This window comes from Macrobrachium rosenbergii, unplaced genomic scaffold (genome assembly GCF_040412425.1).
Source record: "Macrobrachium rosenbergii isolate ZJJX-2024 unplaced genomic scaffold, ASM4041242v1 171, whole genome shotgun sequence".
NCBI lineage: Eukaryota > Metazoa > Arthropoda > Malacostraca > Decapoda > Palaemonidae > Macrobrachium > Macrobrachium rosenbergii.
In genome coordinates, this window is record NW_027100729.1 from 3,862,911 (window position 1) to 3,882,197 (window position 19,287).

The following is a 19,287-nucleotide window of genomic DNA, read 5'->3' on the forward strand; positions in this document are numbered from 1 at the left end:
CCAGGATAGTGTTTCGGCAAAACCATTAATTAAGTCTCCGCTGAGCTTGTTTTCTTTGGTGACTTCCCATTTTCTTCAAGCTCAATTAGTCACGCCTAAAACGTGCCAGGTCACGCATTTTAATCATTTTTACTTTATGCGTATTTATACAAATGTCACACATTGTGTATCACATGTTTCTTCATTCACAGGCATCAAGACTGTATCCATATTGTAGCTCTGTATGTTTTGTATTGTAATTTGTACTCGTTCACTGCATATTATTGTTTATTGTTTCGACCTCAGGTCACAGTCAATTCCATTGTCTCTTTGGACAATGGCCAAGGCGTCAGTGGATCTTAGTCATATAAGCTGCCTGGATCTGTAATAAAGTAGCAGTAACTTTTACCTGCTCGTTTCTTTGACACCTTACACAACTGCTGATGCCTGGACGAAATGATGCTTATCGAGTCTCTGGAACTGGCAGCGACATTGCCAAGACCTGGGAATGGATTCCTTCAGGAGAAGTATCTATTTCCCTTAGGTCTCGGCAATTCTTCCATTGAACTTTCATCCCACCACCTCTCCCGTGCTCCCGATTCGGGAAATGCCAGCCAGCTAGAGCTAATTTCCTCGGTACCCTGTCATCTTGCAGAAGCTTCCCCATGGTGGAAAATGGAAGTCTGCTTCCTTTTCCCCGTTCTTTCCTCTTCAATGTATGAGGAAAGAGTTAGGCTAATTCTTGATTGTAGGAACCTTCGAATATGCTTGCATGTTGCCCTCACATCTTGTGTCTACTTACGGATTCACAGATTGAGGAATAGGCGCACACTGGTAAGACCTTGTCTTGACTTTGTGTGACCAAGACGATTAGTACCTTTTCGTCACCATCCTAGGCTCAGGGCAGCCTTTTGGCCGTCCGAGAATTCAGGATGGGTTTTGCGGCACTCACTGGTTTCGTTGAACAACAAAACCACAGTAGTGGCATTTGTTGACAAACAGGAGGCAATCGTTTTTTCCCCGTTTCATCTCGACATTTGAAGGTACTCGAGTGTTGTTCTATTGCATACGCGACAGCTCAATTAACCAGATGCATTCCTGGTGGGGATATATTGGTAGGCAAGCCTGGCCTCGGGTTTGAGTGATCGGGACGGAACATGCTGCTCACTCCTTCTTCACGAAGATTCATGCAGAGACTGCTGGACTGAGAAATCCCTACCGTCCTTTTGTTGCCTCCCTGCACACAAGTCAGTAGTGTTTTCTCGCTCCCTCATACCAGAGCAGGGGCCGCTCTGTTGAGGCATGCTGTCTTTTGGTGAAAACTCGATATCGACGTTTTTTCCTTCCGTATTTGTCCATTTCGCTAGGGGTTCACAAACATTGCTCACCCCGAGTTACAGACAAATACTTGAAGACTTCGCCTTCATCCGACCTGATTGCCGAGGCATTGAGAAGAATTCCACTTGACCCATCCTCCTGTGCAGCTACACAAGAAGCGGTTCTTGAGGCAGTACATCCCTGTGTGTTCAGGACTGGGAGACTTTCCAGCTTTCCTTGCAAGCACAGGCTTTCTCACTGAGCGGCAATGGATATAGCTGGATATCCCTTGAAGTCCTCTGCAACACTGTCCCAGGGACTGGATCCGTCTTCGCTGGTGGTGTCGTTGTCGGAACTTCTTGTCGGGTCAGAGTCGCTCGTCAAGTCTGGACTTCCTTATCTTCTCCGCCGAGAGCTGCTTCTCTCCCTTTCATTTGTGAAGAACGTAGGCCCTTGCGGCCTAGTCTTCTATCTGAAGTAGCCTTCGTCTCATCAGTCGAGAGTTAGCTACGGACAAGAAGCTTCTTCAGTCATGCTCTCCCAGGGAACTGTTTCCTGGGTGGCATGCGACTCTCGTTTAGGGTTCCTGTCCGTGCTCTGCACTCGCCCTACGAGAGTCGTCGGATAGAGATATGCCCTCTTAGGTCCATCTCTTATCTTACCCTGGCCTTGGCATAGAAGATGGAAGAACAGGGATGGGGATCATACCTCGACTCCTTCTCGGATGTCGTAGGTGGACTCCGAATCCATTGGCATCGACTGTTGGGTTCGAGTCCTTCTTGTTCCCCTCCTCCTTGGACTTTATATCGATGATCCAGATCATTCGTTACTTTGTCCTATTGGGAGCTGTGGTACTTTCCGAAAGGTTCGACATTCCTAACCTGGATGTCGTCAACGTTTTCGCTAGTACTGTCTCTCCCAAGGAAGAAGTGTCTAAGGACACATCTTCCTCCTGACTTCGTAAAGCGATCAAAGGAGGTACTTGGCAGCTGACGATGGCAATACCGGTACCTTTCACCCGAGAGCTCACGAAGTCGATGGCTTGGTCCATCCCTCACATTCCGGAAGAATATGTCGGTACCACAGGTGCTGAAGGCGTGTGTGTGGTCCCAACAGACTACCTTCACCTCCTTCTACCTCTGGGATGTTGCACACAAGTCCTTGGACACTTTTTCCTTGGGTCCTGTGGTGGCTGCTCAACAAGTTGTGTAGCTTATCCAGCTCCCCTAACGGGACATGTTGCATCTCGCCTATGTTGTACGGTTGTGATGGGGAGAATGAATGTTGAGTGACTGGCCTCTCTTCTTTCTCCCTATCCTGGCTCTCTTCCCACGGGCAGGGAGCGGACATGCCGTTACAAGCTGGACCGGGCGATCGAGGCAGATAAGCACATAACGGGAGCTCCCATTCTATTTCCGTTCAGGTTAATAGAAGCAACCCCACTCCTTCATCTTGCAAGGGGAGGAAGGAGACCATGACTATGAGACAAACCCAATGCTTGTATTTACCTTATTGTCATCCGACGTCAAATTCTTCCTAGCCTACTTTGCATGAACTGACATTTCCTCTATCATGCAAAGGGACCCAGAAGTCTGACAACTGATCCTGCGTTTCTTACAACCCGATCTTTTGTCAGAGGCAGTTTTTCCCTTCCTCGCTCTCACGACCAGGAAGGGAAGACAAGGTGGTGAACTCCAGTCAGTTCAGAGAGACTTTATCAGATTCCTCCCTCCAATCAGTGAGTCTCCTAATGTAAAGGACCGAGGATTTGTATATTGTGTCGGAACAAATAACAATTTTTAAAAGTAAAATGTATTTTTCCTAACTATACAAACCCGAGGTCCTTTACACTTTATGCCCACCTCATGCCACCCCTCAATCTGTACCTGGGCCGAAAGGCAAACTGGAATGTTTACATCTGGGCAGGCGGGTATCCCCGCCTACCTGGAGGTAGTTACTGCCTAACCACCTTGCTCAAGAGTTTAACGGCCGTTTCCAGCCTACGCCTGAAAGTAATCGCTAATGTAAAGGACCTCGGGTTTGTATAGTTAGGAAAAATACAATTTACTTTTAAAAATTGTTATGTTTGATATTTATTAATACAAACCCATGATTTGTGATAACCTTGTATAAGCCGTCGTTCCCTGCCTGTGTCTTGGGTTTGACGGCCAAGGGCATAACTGGAGTAGCGTAACCAAGTGGTAATGCTTCTCTCCAGCGGCCCTTTACGTAAATACTGAAGGCGCCCCTGTACTTTCGGAGATATAGGTTGGGACGCAATATCTTCACTCCCCTACATCCATCGGGACGTAAGAGTTAGTTCCCTTCTTGGGTTTCCGCCCTCCGTGTGTAAGGGGCATCACTAATTTCTTCCTACTTATGCTGAGTGTTGCTCGCCGCCTGCGCTTAGAGAATTGTGGGCCGAGTGGGAGGTTGCGGGCGTCGTCGATGAGCTTCGCTTCCATGGTGGCCTCCCCTCCGTCCTTTTTTCTCTTCCCGTAGATTCTTCCTTCTCCCCTTTAGTAGATCTCTCTCCTTTGCCCTCTTCGTTCGCTCGTCGGGCGAAGACCAGGGGTGGGGAGGGATCGGGCGACCTCGTCTAGAGTACCTCCTCCCACTGCGTAGGGTAGTTCCCTTTGTAGCGGGAGGAGCCTCCCTCTGATAATCATCTTTGCTTTTCTTTCAGGTTGACAGTGAGCATCGCAGACACGGCAGTAGTTGGCTGGATATATCAAAGAATATCTCGCATGAAGCAGTCCCAACATTCATTCAGTGTTGCTTCGGGATCGACCACAATACCTGATTAGATGACATATTTCCACGTCGGGATCACTCTGACTCTGTTCCCGCCGATGTAGATCGATCGCTGTCAGTGCTGGTTTTCATGTATGCTGTTGCAATGCCTCCTGTGTATCTATGGTCCATCTGCTCCTGCTGTTCCCTGTGTTTTGCTCTTGTCAACTTGACGACAGTCTGTGGGCTGCTCTTCCTGGTCTCCTGCCGCAGCCGCTCTGATCGCTCCTGTCGCTGCTGGTGACTTTCAAATGACATTCTGTCCGATGCAGTAGCTCCTGCCTTCCGAACCGCTAACGTAGCTCCTGCATCGGATGTCCTGATCATGCTCGCTTCTTCTCCTAGTGATCGTGCCTGTGCCGCTTCCGTTGTGTTCCTGCCAGCTGCCCTGGAGGTTACGATGTCTGCCATCCTGTAGATGTTGCCGGGAAAGTGAAGAAAGTCGCGTTGTGGAAGTGACTTTCCTGGCCATTGCAATAGCTCCTGCTCTCCAAACCTGTGCCGTAGTTCCTGAATCAGATTTCCTGATCATTCCTGCCACTTCTGGCGGTCGTGCCCCAGGCTGCTTCTGTGCGTTCCTGCCAGCTGCCCCAGAGGCTACAACGTCTGCCATCCTGTAGAAGATGTTGGCGTGAAGATGTAGGAAGTGGTCCTGTTGAGGTGATGTTCCTGGCCGTTGCAGTAGCTCCTGCCTTCTGAACCGCTTCCGTAGCTCTTACATGGGCTGTCCTGATCATGCCTGCTGCTTCTCCTGGAGGTGGTGTCCTGTCTGCATCCGTTGTGTTCCTGCCAGACTACCCTGGAGGTTACAATATTTCGTGTCCACCATCCTGTAGATGATGTCGGAGTGGAGGTGAAGGAAGCCGCCCTGTGGAAGTAGCTGCCGTCTTCTTCATCTTATCTTCGATTTCGTCTTCTACTGCATCTTCCCTTCCTCTCCCGAGGTCCAAGGGGGTCCCGAGAATCGGACAGACCTCCGTCGGCCGAAGGAGAGGAGTGCTGCTTCTTCCCCTTTGTGCCCTTGGACGTCTAGGGACTGCCTCCTTCCGAGGAGGCAGTGGGTCTCTCTTTGGCTCTTCCTGACCTTCGGGTTAGGAAACCGATTGGCATAGCCGTGGGTTTTGTGTTTCGGAAGCCGCGGGCGCGCAGACCTCAGTTTGCGATCCCGTTCCCGAGTCTTAGAGGTTCTGCCTCTAAGATAGGGGCTGCATCGGGCGCTCGTTCGCGAGCCGCTTTGAGTGCTCGAGATTCTATGGAATATCGAGTATCCCGGTCTGGTCTGGAGAGATTTTCCTGGGCCCAATTCGGGAGCAGTGCGAGAGAAAGGGCCGAGGCACCCAGGTGTCTTGGCTCCTCTTCCTGCCAGCACAGCAAGCGCTCCCTGAGTGTTTGCCAGTGCTCAGTCTGGTTCCCATCCTGGTGTCTCGATCCTGTCGGTTCGAACATCAGAAGAAGCAGGGAAGAGATTCACTTTGGGAGTCCTGCGGGACTTCTAAGGGACTGACTCTCTTCCGGGAGACAAGTTTCTCTCGTTGGCTCTTCCCGCCCTCAGGTGGGAACCGATTCGCATTCTCCTGTGGGATCTTGCGTTTCGGGGGCCGCGAGAGCGCGGCCTCTCAAGGCCACGCCCTCATTTCCAGTCTTGGAAGTCTGCGTCTAAGACTGGTTCTGTGCTTGGCTCTTTTGATCTATTAGGAAACAAAGCAACCGCTCCCGATTTTCGGAAGTCTCGTGGGTAGCTCGAATTCTATGAATCACGAGCGCTCTCCTTACAAGAGGCACAGGACAAGAGAAAGTGCCGAGACACCCAGGTGTCTGGGTGCCAAGACGCCCGGGTGTCGGGGTGCTGAGACGCCAGGTGTCTCGATACTGCCCGCCAGCTGCTTCGGTTGCTTGGGCGGGCTTCATTCTTGCGTCTCAAACTTTAGGGTTCGAGCATGCAAGATAGCAGACACAGAATTCCCCTTTGAACCTTCTTCTCGAGGGGCCTCGGCCTCGAAGGAGTTTAGAGTTCGGGAAACTAGCAATTGTTCACAGGAGACAAGTCCTGCCTGCCCAGTTACGATTGTGCTTGCGCAATCGGCTCGGCTCGCCCCCCGGTCGCACTTACGAGACTGGCTCGGCTCAACTCGGCTTGCCAGACTGGCTCAGCTCGCCCTGCCTGCCTCCCAGTCCGCCGCATACCAACCAGCTGGATTGGATTTGCATGATCGGCTCGGCTCGGCTCTACTCGGCTTTTTCTGATTCGGGTTCTTGGCTATGTTCGAGTGATGTTTTTGCTCTTCCCAGGAAAGTGCTTTGCCATGGCACAAGTGCTCTTCTTTCCCCTTGTGGCAGTAATCTCCTTCGGTTGATTATCGCTCACGGTCTGCCTCTCCTGCTTATCTTACTGGCAGGACAGGTAGGGATACTCTTTTCTCCTCACTGGTTCTCTTCTCCTCTCGGTTGTTCCAAGAGGCGCGAGACGGACAGAAAGAGCTCCGACAAAATTTTCTTTCGGAGTTTGGCTGCCTGGCGTGCTTTGGGTATCGGTCCCCCGATTCTCTCGTATTAGAACCAGGTAGCCGAGGAGGGTTTCATGGGATCTGTCAAGGTCTCCCTCCAAGGGGAGAGGTACAGGAGTTTCACGCATCAGAAACAGCGAGAGTCTTCCTCTTCAAGTGACAATCGCCCCCTTGTTCTCGGAGAACTTCGCTCCGATTCGTCGGCGCGAGGATCCCAGGGACAGGACCGCGGCTCCCCCAATGCATAACCTTCCTCACTCGCAACCCTTGCAGTTCCCAAGGGGCCGAGAATGTCGTGGATTGCCGCGGTCCTGGCTTCCGTGAGTGTTCTTGACCTGATGAATTCTTTTCTTCGGAGCTAATACAGGTCGAGACACCAAGCTTCCACCCCTGCCTCGACAGAATATGAATTCTTCTTGCCTCGGAGGGTCTTGCCGACTGCAGGTTTTTGGGCAATTCTGGTGCTAAGAAAAAGGACTTTGTCCCAATTCGGATCTCCGGTTTCATAAGTCCCGAGTTGGCTCAAGCCTTGGGAACGAACCTTTACTTGGTTCTGCCTTTCTCTTTCAGAGATTTGCCAGATACCCCGGTAATCAAGGTTCCCACCAGGGCACTGACTTGTCCTTTGGACAATGGCCAAGAACTTTGGGTCTTAGTCATCTCAACTCGACCTTGAGTTCAAGCCAGCCCCCCTCAACTCCTTAGCTAAGAAATCCTAGGCTTCAGAAGATTGCAACTGCTGATGCCTGGACAAAATGATACTTATCGAGTCTCTGGAACTGGCAGCGACACTGCCGAGACCTGGGAATGGATTCCTTCAGGAGAAGTATCTATTTCCCTTAGGTCTCTGCAATTCTTTCCATCGAACTTCTATCCCACCACCTCTCCCGTGCTCCCAACTCGGGAAATGCCAGCCGGCTAGAGCTAATTGCCTCGGTACCCTGTCATCTTGCAGAAGCTTCTCCATGGTGGAGAATGGAAGTCTGCTTCCTTTCCTCTTCAATGTATGAGGAAGAGGAAAAAGTTAGGCTAATGCTTGATTGAAGGAACCTTTGAATATGCTTGCATATTCCCCTCACATCTTGTGTCTACCTACGGATTCACAGATTGAGGAACAGGCGCACACTGGTAAGACCTTGTCTTGAAATTGTGTGATTGAGACGATTAGTATCTTCTCATCACTCTCCTGGTCTCAGGGCAGCCTTTTGGCCGTCCGAGAATTCAGGATGGGTTTTGCGGCACTCACTGGTTTCGTTGAACAACAACAACCATAGTAGTGGCATTTGTGGACAAACAGGAGGCAATAATTTTTTTCCTCCTGTTTCATGTCGACATTTGCAGGTACTCGAGTGTTGTTTTATTGCACACTCTATTATCGAGGGTGCGTTCATTTAGCTGAGGGGGTACTCTCTTAGTGCAGAGGTTCTTAGAGGCAGCCACTTGGAAGTCGGTGTAGGTTTTCTCGACTTTCTACCTCAGAGACATTCAGTTTTCTTCAGAGAAGAGTTACTCGCTGGGTCACTTTGTGGCGACCAACTCGATCTTATAATTACGTAGTAATTTCAAGGGGGGGGCCGCGCTTTAGGTAATGAATGTAGTCAAAGGAACTTAAGATTCTCTGTTGGTCGGAATTCATAGTGAGAGTATTAAGTTTGGCGTTAGTACTGTGAAGTTAGGGAGATCCAGTGGACAGGTTTGGTTTCTTCAACCTCTTCTGCGCAGACATCGGCGGCAACGGGCGGCGAAGAACTCGAAGATCCTGCACACTCAACTTCTCCTCCATACATGAGGGGCTACAATAGCCACATGGGAGGTTCGTCGTTCTCCTCTACTCATGGGAGGCTGTGATTGGCCACTTAGGTTGGTTTTTTGCTACTCTCTATCCATGAGGAGGTTTGAATACCACATGAGAGGTAGCTTGACTCAGACAGTACCTAGACATGAGACTGACGTCCGGGGTACTCTCTCTACAGGAATCCTCACCTTCCGAGTGGGATAACCAGGTGAGGATACATTCATTTATACAGAGTAGGCGAATAATGAGTTACCTGCTTTCCCTGTTGGCAGGTCAGGCTGAATTAGAGTGATCCCACCTCCTTAAAATTTTGTTAATCGGGCTAATTCCAGTGTTCAGGGAGTGTATTGCAGTATGAAGTTTTCATAATAAAACTAGTATTGTAATACTTACCTGAACACCTACTTCAATTTGAATAGTGGATAACGCAATTGGGGATCTCGGCCTCACTCGACGGGGACTTGCAGCAGTGTTGCCCAGGTAACTCATTTGACAAGATTTTCCTGTAAGCGTTGGTAACGCTGACAGTTAATTACCCACTTAGTGGGTAAAAGCTATGGGGATGTAGTTCGGGCTGGTGGGTGACCAGGGCTAATTCAGGTGTTCAGGTAAGTATTACAATATTAGGTTTATTGTGAAAACTTCATATTTAAGGAAATATACCAGCACATTTAACCTTCCAAGACTGCCATCAGTGTTGCTGGTCTTAATAGCTACTCATGTATTGTATCTGTAGTAACAAACAGTGAAACTAATTTGAAAACTTTTATCTCTCTTGAAATGATTACTCAGTTCACCCCTACTATTTTTTCCTTCTTATTGTCTACTGCATCTGTGGATAATTGGGTGTTATGTATATGTGGATCACATGTAATTAAGCATTTACTGTACTGTATACCCTTCCTGCTACCCCACAAAATTCTTATGCATTTTCTATTCCTGGTCTTTGATTTGTTAATAAGGATATCTTCAAAAGTAATACTGTAATGTTAAGCTAAGAAGGTTTACAGATGTGAGAGGGTGGGAGTCAATATTAACTGTTATTCTATTGTTGTATTGTTGCCTCAGGAATGTTTCGATGCTGTGTCTGGACAATATTTGGTTAGTTTGTGTTAATATTTGGATACTGGCAAATGTACACCTTGTTAATTGGCCTGAGACCTTTATAGGAACCTGAATTAAATTTGATTATTTTGCTTCAGTTGTGGCATTCTGTTTCCTAACTCTGTTGCATTCTTTGATTTCAGATTCTCCCTCAGAAGAACCTTCCTTCCTTCATCAGTTTTGAGCAGCATCAAGATTTTGGGAATGTTTGTGTGTTTGATGGTGGTACATTCCCAATCTGATGTGAATATGAGATTCATACGCCAGCAATGAAATCTGGTTGTAGTCCTTCAAGATATTGTGCTTTATAACAGATTTATTGGATAATCATTTGTAAACAATTTTGTGTTTAGAGTTGTCAATTGAACACATTGTCTTTACAGAACAGAACTGGACAAAAGGCTAAAATGAATCCAGAACATTCTTTAGAATTTCCTTTGAAAAGTGAAACTGAAGATGCATTATCACCACCTTCCATAAATCAAGAAAACAGCAACATGGCTGCCTTTAGTGAAACCAGTAATGATGACTCTTTGTCTCTGGATCCATTGATGGACATCAAAATAGAGCCAGAGGTATTCTGTGAGTCTAATGAAGATGATGAATATTCTTATGAAATGAATTCAGTAGTGAATGAAAAAGATCCACTAACTTGCAAAAAGGAAGTAAAACAAGAAAGAAGGAATAGTCAGAATGGAGAGAAGCCTTTCAGATCCACTGACTGTGAGAAAGCATTTTACAAGGAAATTAATCTTACAAGTCATACAAATCCTACCAGAGAGAAAACATTCATATGTAATGAATGTGGGAAAGCATTTTCCAGGAAACCAGATCTTAAAGTTCATATGAGAATTCATACTGGAGAGAAGCCATTCATGTGCAAGGAATGTGGGAAAGCATTTTCCTCAAATCACAACTTACAGGTCATATGAGAAGTCATTCTGGAGAGAAGCCATTCATGTGCAAGGAATGTGGAAAGCATTTTCAAGAAACAACAACTTACAGTTCATATGAGAAGTCATACTGAGAGAAGCCAATCATGTGCAAGGAATGTGGGAAAGCATTTTCCCAGAAAGGAACTCTTAAACATCATATGAGAATTCATACTAGAGAGAAGCCATTCATATGCAAGGAATGTGGGAAAGCATTTTCCACGGAACCACAACTTACAGTTCATATGAGAAGTCATTCTGGAGAGAAGCCATTCATGTGCAAGGAATGTGGGAAAGCATTTTCCCAGAAACCAAATCTTACAGTTCATATGAGAAGTCATACTGGTGAGAAGCCATTCATGTGCAAGGAATGTGGGAAAGCATTTTCCCAGAAAGGAACTCTTAAACATCATATGAGAATTCATACTAGAGAGAAGCCATTCATATGCAAGGAATGTGGGAAAGCATTTTCCATAAAACCACATCTTACACTTCATATGAGAATGCATACTGGAGAGAAGCCATTCATGTGCAAGGAATGTGGGAAAGCATTTTCCACGAAACCACAACTTACATTTCATATGAGAAGTCATACTGGTGAGAAGCCATTCATGTGCAAGGAATGTGGGAAAGCATTTTCCCAGAAAGGAACTCTTAAACATCATATGAGAATTCATACTAGAGAGAAGCCATTCATATGCAAGGAATGTGGGAAAGCATTTTCCATAAAACCACATCTTACACTTCATATGAGAATGCATACTGGAGAGAAGCCATTCATGTGCAAGGAATGTGGGAAAGCATTTTCCACGAAACCACAACTTACAGTTCATATGAGAAGTCATACTGGTGAGAAGCCATTCATGTGCAAGGAATGTGGGAAAGCATTTTCCCAGAAAGGAAATCTTAAACATCATATGAGAATTCATACTAGAGAGAAGCCATTCATGTGCAAGGAATGTGGGAAAGCATTTTCCCAGAAAGGAAATCTTAAACATCATATGAGAATTCATACTAGAGAGAAGCCATTCATGTGCAATGAATGTGGGAAAGCATTTTCCCAGAAACCAAGTCTTACAGATCATATGAGAATACATACTGGAGAGAAGCCATTCATGTGCAAGGAATGTGGGAAAGCATTTTCCAGGAAACGAGATCTTACAGTTCATATGAGAATACATACTGGAGAGAAGCCATTCATATGCAAGGAATGTGGGAAAGCATTTTCCCAGAAACCACATCTTACATTTCATATGAGAATTCATACTGGAGAAAATCCCATAAGGGTGTAGTCCCATCAGTGCACCTCATGTGGTCCAATTTAGGCATTACTTAAGTCTTTGTAGCGTTCCTTCAGCCCCTAGCTGCAGACCCTTTCTTCCTTCTAGTGTACCTCCGTTAATTTTCTCTTCCTTCCATCGTACTTTCCACCCTCTCCTAACAATTGATTCATAGTCCTCAACTGCTTTGAGGTTTTCATCCTGTTACACATTTCAAACTTTTTTTTTTTTACTGTTAATTCTGTTTTAGCTCTGAATGACCTCATGAGTCCCATTGCTTGGCCTTTGCCCTAAATTCTATATTGTCTTCTATACAGGAGAGAAGCCATTCATGGGCAAGAAATGTGGGAAAGTGTTTTTCTTTACAAGTGGTCTTACAAATCATATGAAAATTCATACAGAAGAGAAGCTGTTCATGTGCAAGGAATGCTGGGAGGAATATTTTGGTTAAATTACCCTTGCAAGCCATAAGAGAATTCATACTTGAAAGCATTTTCAAGGAAACATCATCTTACAAGACATAGATGAGCCATACTGGAGAAAGGCCTTATATGTGCAAGGAAATATGGGAAGGTTTTTTCCACTAAAATTACTCTTACAAGACATGAGAATTCATACTTGAAAGAAGCCATTCATGTGAAGTAATGTGGGAAAGCTTATTCCAGGAAACATCTTATAATTCATCTGAGAATTCGTACTGGAAAGTAGCCATTTACAGTAGACCCTCAATTATCTGCTGTAATATATCCAAGACTCTTGTAGAGATTGAAAATTTGTGGGTACGGTAAAAAAAAAACACTTCACAGATTAAAAATGTCAATTACTGTATGTGGAATGAGTCATACCTGCTGTTAAAGTTAGCTTAAATTTTTGCACCATTAGGTGCGATCGGCATACAAAATTTGTGAAAATCATGCTTCCCTAACCCTCTATGAGTATCTGTGTAATCACCCGTTTCCCACCAGGTGGTGCTGGAATCTTTACGTTCTTGTCAGAATTCTTCATGCCGTGCCCTTATGCAGGCGATGTAAATCAGCATTAGTAATAATTTTGGTGATTTTTGGCTTATTTTCTCCTGTACAGCATTGTGCTTGTTTTCTGTTCATGCATTATGTCATCCACAACAAGCAGAGATGAAAGCATCAGGCTGTATAGGAAGGAGTTTGTGGAGACTGAATGTTTTGGTTGAGCATGACCACATAAGCTGTATGTTAGCCTAGCTGTTGAGGCACGATATCCTTCTCCCCACACTCTTCACACACAGAAGTTGAGAGTTGGGAGGGTAAATTGGACAGTTGTCATGCAAGGAGGCCATGGAGCCGTGGGCATTTCCAGCCTCAGACAGTTTGCTTGGGTAAACCTTGCTTCTCTGGCCACACTAACCCACCATCCTCATTCAGTGTGGTAGTCAGCTAACTTTAACAGTAGGTAAGATTCATTCCAAATAATCATAATTTCCATGATGAAATCAATTATTTGGATTCTTACCTACTGTTAAAGAGGAAACCCACCCAGCCTCCCCACATCTTAGTGAGTGGTCATGAAGAATGCTGACAAGAACCTAAACATTCCAACGCCACCTGAAGGGAAACAGGTGATGACAGAGACAGTCATAGAGGATTAGCCAAGCGTCATTTTAAAAATTTTTTGTATACCAATCACACCTAATGGTGCAAAGATATAAGCTGACTTTAACAGTAGGTAAGTACTGTATCCAAATAATTAATTATATCATGAAAATTATAATTTTGTACCTTATTTTTTTTTACCTGTTTTGTGACTACAGTACTGTACAGTATATGCTTATAAGCAGTACAGAATACTCTACAATACTCTACTGTACACATAATGAAAACCAAACTGTACAATACTGTTTACTGAATAAATGTATAAAAAAATTACCATTGAAATTCTCTCTCTCTCTCTCTCTCTCTCTCTCTCTCTCTCTCTCTCTCTCTCTCTCTCTCTCTCTCTCTCTCTCTCTCTCTCTCTCATATACCTGTTTGCACTGATGGAACTGTTCACATGAGCCAAACTTGAAAAACCTCTTTTTGTATCAAGAATAACCTTTGAGGAGAAAAGAGAAATGTGCAAATGCACAGCATCATGATGCATACATGTGTGTATATGCACATGTATATGCATACATGTATGTCAACACATGCTTATTTGATATTGCAAGTAGCAACTATATTGTACTGCATTTTGTTACCTCCACGTTAAAGATCTAGAAAACATTTCATTCAAATCTTATTAAAGATGTATTACAGCATTATTGTTATTTATTTGGTGTGGCATAAAAATTTTTTCTCCTTCCAAAACATCTGAAGCTTCTGGAGCTGAGGCTATCACATATTGTTGGTTGAGACGACTTTTAAATCTGTATTGCACCATATTTACTGAAAACACTGATTGATGCAATGATATTAATTACAGTCCATTAAAGGATATCAACTTTATCATGCACTGTATATTGAGTTCTTACTCTGAATGTGAGCAATTTATAGAAACAAGGTGACACAGGCCGAGTTCTCTAAGGTATGGAAACCAATCCTTGAGTGCTGGCAAAAGTGAGAGAGAGATGCAAGACTGCAAATGGCATTACCTTTGAAGGCTAAAAAGAAAGATTACACTTCACATTTGCCTAAATTGATAACAAGAGCTTTTAAACCGCAGAGTGAAGCAGAGAGACTGACAGATATCATGTCCAGTAGTTTTTAAACGGCAACAACTGAATGAGCAGGAAACAAGATATAAATGCAACACCTAATCATTTTGTTGTCTCTTTGACTTATATGGGTATGAAGTAACTGTTGCCCCAACGCATTCTGATTTAACGGTTGGGACTGAATGAAAAGTGAACAAGAACTAAAGCAATATGCAGTCTTTTGTTTGTGTTGTGTGGACAGGCAATACCTCTAAGTACTTTACTATGCAATTAAGTTTACATGGTACAAAGTTCAGTTGATTTGTTGATTACACGTAAATTACTCTTGTTCAAACAATTATATGAATAGTGTAGTATCTGGTTGCTACCTTTCTGTTGCATTGTGCATGATCATATGATTACAAGTTAATGTCCCATAATAAAGTGTGATTGATATAATTGTGTTTAACATTAAACATATTGCGTTAAGTGTTTACCCAAGGTTTCAACCATTGATATATGATTGCCTAAGTTGAGGGTGATTATTATAAGGGGTTTTGACCAAGGAAGGATTCCTAAAGTTTTGTATGATATACCATATAAATAAATAGCAATAAAGAATAACCTTATAAATAGATAGTAATAAAGAATAACCCAGAGAGAGAAAGAGAAAGTGTGTATTGTAATTGACTTCAGTATGATTCATATGTGTACTTAAGCAAACAAATATGTGGTGTATATATACACATGCAAAGACAGACACTGATAAGTAAGAAAAGTTTGGATGCAACATCACTGGGCAGTTTCTGCTGAGATGTTATTTCATAATGTGTTCTTCAAGTTTCTCAGTTCACTGGTATTTTTCTGCACTTCAGAAAAGCCCTTGTGATTATTAATATAAGATCATTTTGTTCATAAATTTAACAGTCTTAAATTCATTGTAACTTTTGGAGTTATCCATCAGAGGGGGAAATGGAAGAGAGAGAGAGAATGGGAGGACAGACACAAGCAGCCAACGAGAGATCGAAACTTCTGCATATAAACGTGATGAAAATGTAAAGTCAATTGTGAAGTCTCTGCTGAGCGAGTTTTCTGTGGAAACGTCCCATTTTCTTTGCCTCTACAATTGGTCACACCTAACGTGCCAGGCCACGCAAATTCAGTCATTTAAACTATGTATATAATTGTTTACCTGTTGTCAATTGTGTATCGTGTATTTCTTCTTTCACAGGCATCAAGATTGTATCCGATTTCAGTTCTGTCTATTTTCACATTGTAAAGTGTCCTCGTTCGCTGTATTTATTGTTATTTATTATCGACCTCGGGTCACTCACGCTCCCATTGTATTCTGTGGCATGACGCCAGTCTGTCATGAGGATATAAACTGCCTGGATCTTGAATAAATCAGCAGTAATCTTTTACCTGCTCGTTTTTTGCACTTTTGCAAATAGGAGAGGCAATATTTAATTCAGCATAAAAAATCTTGTTCAAGAAACAGTTATGCTGTGTTCTTTGGCCCTATAGATAGATAGCACTGTCAGAAAGCCCAGTGTGCTCTTGTGCCAAGTGGAATAACAATAACTCTGAAAGCACCAGCATTTACAGGTTATATAAGGTTATTCACAATATAACTAAAAACCACATGAATAATGTTTCTGATATCTTACAAGCACACGTAAGACGAGCTTGGATGATGCATAATGAAGTAGTCTATAGATCAAACAAATAAGCGATGGTCTTTCATGAAGTGACCATTCGTCTCAGGGTTGGGAGCTGGAAGGACATCTGGCTACGTGAGTGTGAATAAAAGGTATTTTAATTATTTCTCAGACCTCAAAATGAGTCTTTCCAGTGCCTTACGTTAAAAAAATATCTAGGCACTGGAAAGACTCTTAATAGAATGAATTATAGTTACAATAAGGAAGCTTTTTGACTACTTTGGACTGAAAATGTTCCTAAAAGCAGGACAGTAAAAGAAATTCTGGTGTAGGTCTATCGTTCTAGTGGTTGGCAATTTCAAGGTTGTTTATCCAGTTTACGGACGCATATATAACTTTGCTGTCATAATAAAGTTATGTTTATGTTGATGCAATGAAATCTAATGGATTAAAGTTTGAATGATAACTCAAATTTTCTTATATGAAGTTTGTGGACATAGATCTGACCCGTCAGTGTGGGCTATACCATGAGAGAGAAAAAAAAAGGAATTTTGAAAGCTCATCTTTCTTGTGCTTGTATAGGGTATATTATTGATACAAGCAGCTTGCTTGTAAAGTGTGAAGGTTCTTGTACAATGATATAAACGTTGAAATGGGTGGACTGATGACGATGAGTTGTGGCAGATGGTACTGATGGCACATTCGTTTCCCAAGCATTTCCACTGTGATAATATCACGTTCGTGGAATGGAATATAGAATTTAGGCCAGAGAGCAAGCACTGTGACCAAAGAGGTAATTCATTCAGTACTGAGAGGGAACCTGAGAGTAGAGAGGCTTGGAAGGTCTAAATAACAGGAGGAAAACCTCAAAGCAATTGCACTATGAATGGACGGTCAGTTTCAAAGGAAGTTCATGCAGCAGCAGCAGCAGGACATTTGGGCAACTTTCAGAGTCATTATATTAACACTCGGTTGGTTACCACTCGTGATGTATCGATGGTGAATCTGTGGTTTGCATCGTGGTCTTTGAAAAACCTGAACACTCCCACCAGATGGGGTTAAGGGTGAATGTGAATGTGTGGATCAGGAACCTTGGCTCTAAGAAGAAGAAGAAGAGAGGAAGTAATGACTGAGAGAGAGAACAGAGGTGAGAATGCTGAGATGGATGATGGGAATATCGCTGCTGGAGAGATTGGAAAATGATGAAATAAGAAGAAGAAGAAGAAGAGCAGGCTTAGTAAAGATAACAGAGGTGACAAGAGAGTCACGATTGAGATGGTATGGCCATGTGGTAAGGGAGTGAAGAGGGCTTGGGAAGAAGAACCTGTCAGAGGAAGAAGGTCGAGAGGGAGACAGGAAATTAGATGGTGAGATAAAGTGAAGGAAGATGTGGAGAGAGAGAAGAGGTTTGGCGGAGGATGACGATACCTTTGGTGGAAGGCAGTGGAGGAGAAGACGCATCTGGCAACCGACTCCTTAACGTCGGGATAACGGTGGGAAAGAAGAAGAAGAAAGTCCAGCTGAACTCAGCTACCTTCTCTTTAGGAGGTTGCTGAGAGGATCAGCAATGTCAGAAGTTTTCCACAAGTTTTCTGACAGTAGGGATAGAAATGTTCTCAACAGCCTCCACATTGGCCTGTTTGGGAGCCCCCTTACCATTACCCAATGCATGACCTAAGTATATGACCTTCGCTTTTGCAAACCCACCCTTTCTTAGACTGACCACCAGGCCAGCTTTCTTCGGCACTTCTAGCAAGACTTGAATACGTTTCAAGTGAGTCTCCCAGTCGTCACTATCAATAACAATAACAAGAAACTTGCCAATAACCTTTTAACAAATCAAATTGACTTTTATATTTTGACTTTCCCTGGTTGTCTATAGAATCTTCTGTCCCAGAATTGACAGGAACCATTGATGCTAAACACTGCTTAGGTCCAAGAGCAGATGCTCTCCTAATGGATATATATATTTCATTAGATTTCATTCATACAAGTATTGATAAATGATAAAAACGACCATTGTTATGATTTAAAAATGTTCTTGGAAAATGAAGAAGAAGATTAAGCTTCCGATAGGAAACATTAGTAAATCGAATCGTAAGGATTGTATCATAAATTCTTATAACTTCGTTTTCTTTTGGTATAAAATATACATAAATGATATTTACTGTAATATATTATTTTAAATATATATAAAATGCTGATTTGTAAGCGTAATATCGCAAAATAAGGTCATATTTATGTCAAATGTTCTAAAGACAATACGCTGAACTAGCGCATGTGAATCTGACGTACTTTGGCTCGAAAGAGACCGGATGTTTTGCTTTGTTTCCGTATAAAATCGATTAAAATATTCTATATATTAATAAAATGTTAAAATAACATAATATAATATTTTTCTATATAAAATATTCCGAAAAATTGTAAAATTGAGCTCGTATGCTCCGTAAAATGTTGAAACCATTGGCGGAGTAATCGTTGTATTGTATCTCAAAGAATGTCTTTTAATTTCGCTTCATTTTGAGACAGAATCGATAAAAATAGTACATTATATATCAAAATATTATTTTAAAATATTAAAATAATTTATGAAAACCTTAAAAGGATATTTTAATATTTAAATATGCAGAATTAATGTTAATTTTACGTGAAATACTTGGGAAATATTACTCATAAAGGCGCCAAACGCCGCCATGTCTTCTGTAAGGCGCGAAAACCCAAAGAGGCAGACGCCGGTTTGTTTACATTCCTCTGTGAAGTAAGGTGAAGACGGCGTCTTATGTTGACTTATTTCTCCGTAAATAAGCTGTGTAAAGCTTATTTAAGCTTATAATATACTTGTTTATACTTGTATATACGTATTTATGCTTCGAAAAGAGGATCAATAAGAGTTATTACGGCGTGGGAGGAGGTTAAATAGGCAACGGGTGAGTGCCTCTTGACGGTGTAGATATGACCCGGCATAATTTCTATATAATATTTTACAGCTAAATATACAATTATATTTTATAGAAACGATTTCACATGTATTTTTATATTTTTTGCAATTTTACACCATAATTATTCACCCAAACTTCATTAAATGTTTTTAAGGCAGGCCACTAATTTCCGATACCCTCCTGTGCGGGTATTGAATGCTTATGGGCAGGGAGGACCCTGCGGGGGGGTGCTGGTGCCCTAGGTTAGGTTAGGCAAAAGTAGGGGTAGGCGTCGGTGATTTGAATCTACTGCTACAGATGGGTAGCCTAGGCCAGTCTCTCTCTCTCTCTCTCTCTCTC

The 19,287-nt window shown here is 43.2% G+C and overlaps 1 long non-coding RNA gene and 1 pseudogene across 3 annotated transcripts in view; both read left to right on the top strand.

Annotated features, from left to right (window-relative positions):
- Nucleotides 1–13,695, top strand: part of LOC136838175 (zinc finger protein 420-like) — an 80,183-nt pseudogene extending 66,488 nt beyond the window's left edge.
- Nucleotides 13,696–18,718: 5,023 nt separating this feature from the next.
- The window catches only part of LOC136838109 (uncharacterized), a 29,369-nt gene continuing 28,800 nt past the window's right edge, over nucleotides 18,719–19,287 (top strand). For 2 of the 3 annotated variants that reach the window (XR_010852872.1, XR_010852871.1), the window contains exon 1: nucleotides 18,779–18,936. This is a non-coding gene — a long non-coding RNA (uncharacterized lncRNA). The other variant, XR_010852873.1, reaches the window with a different exon arrangement.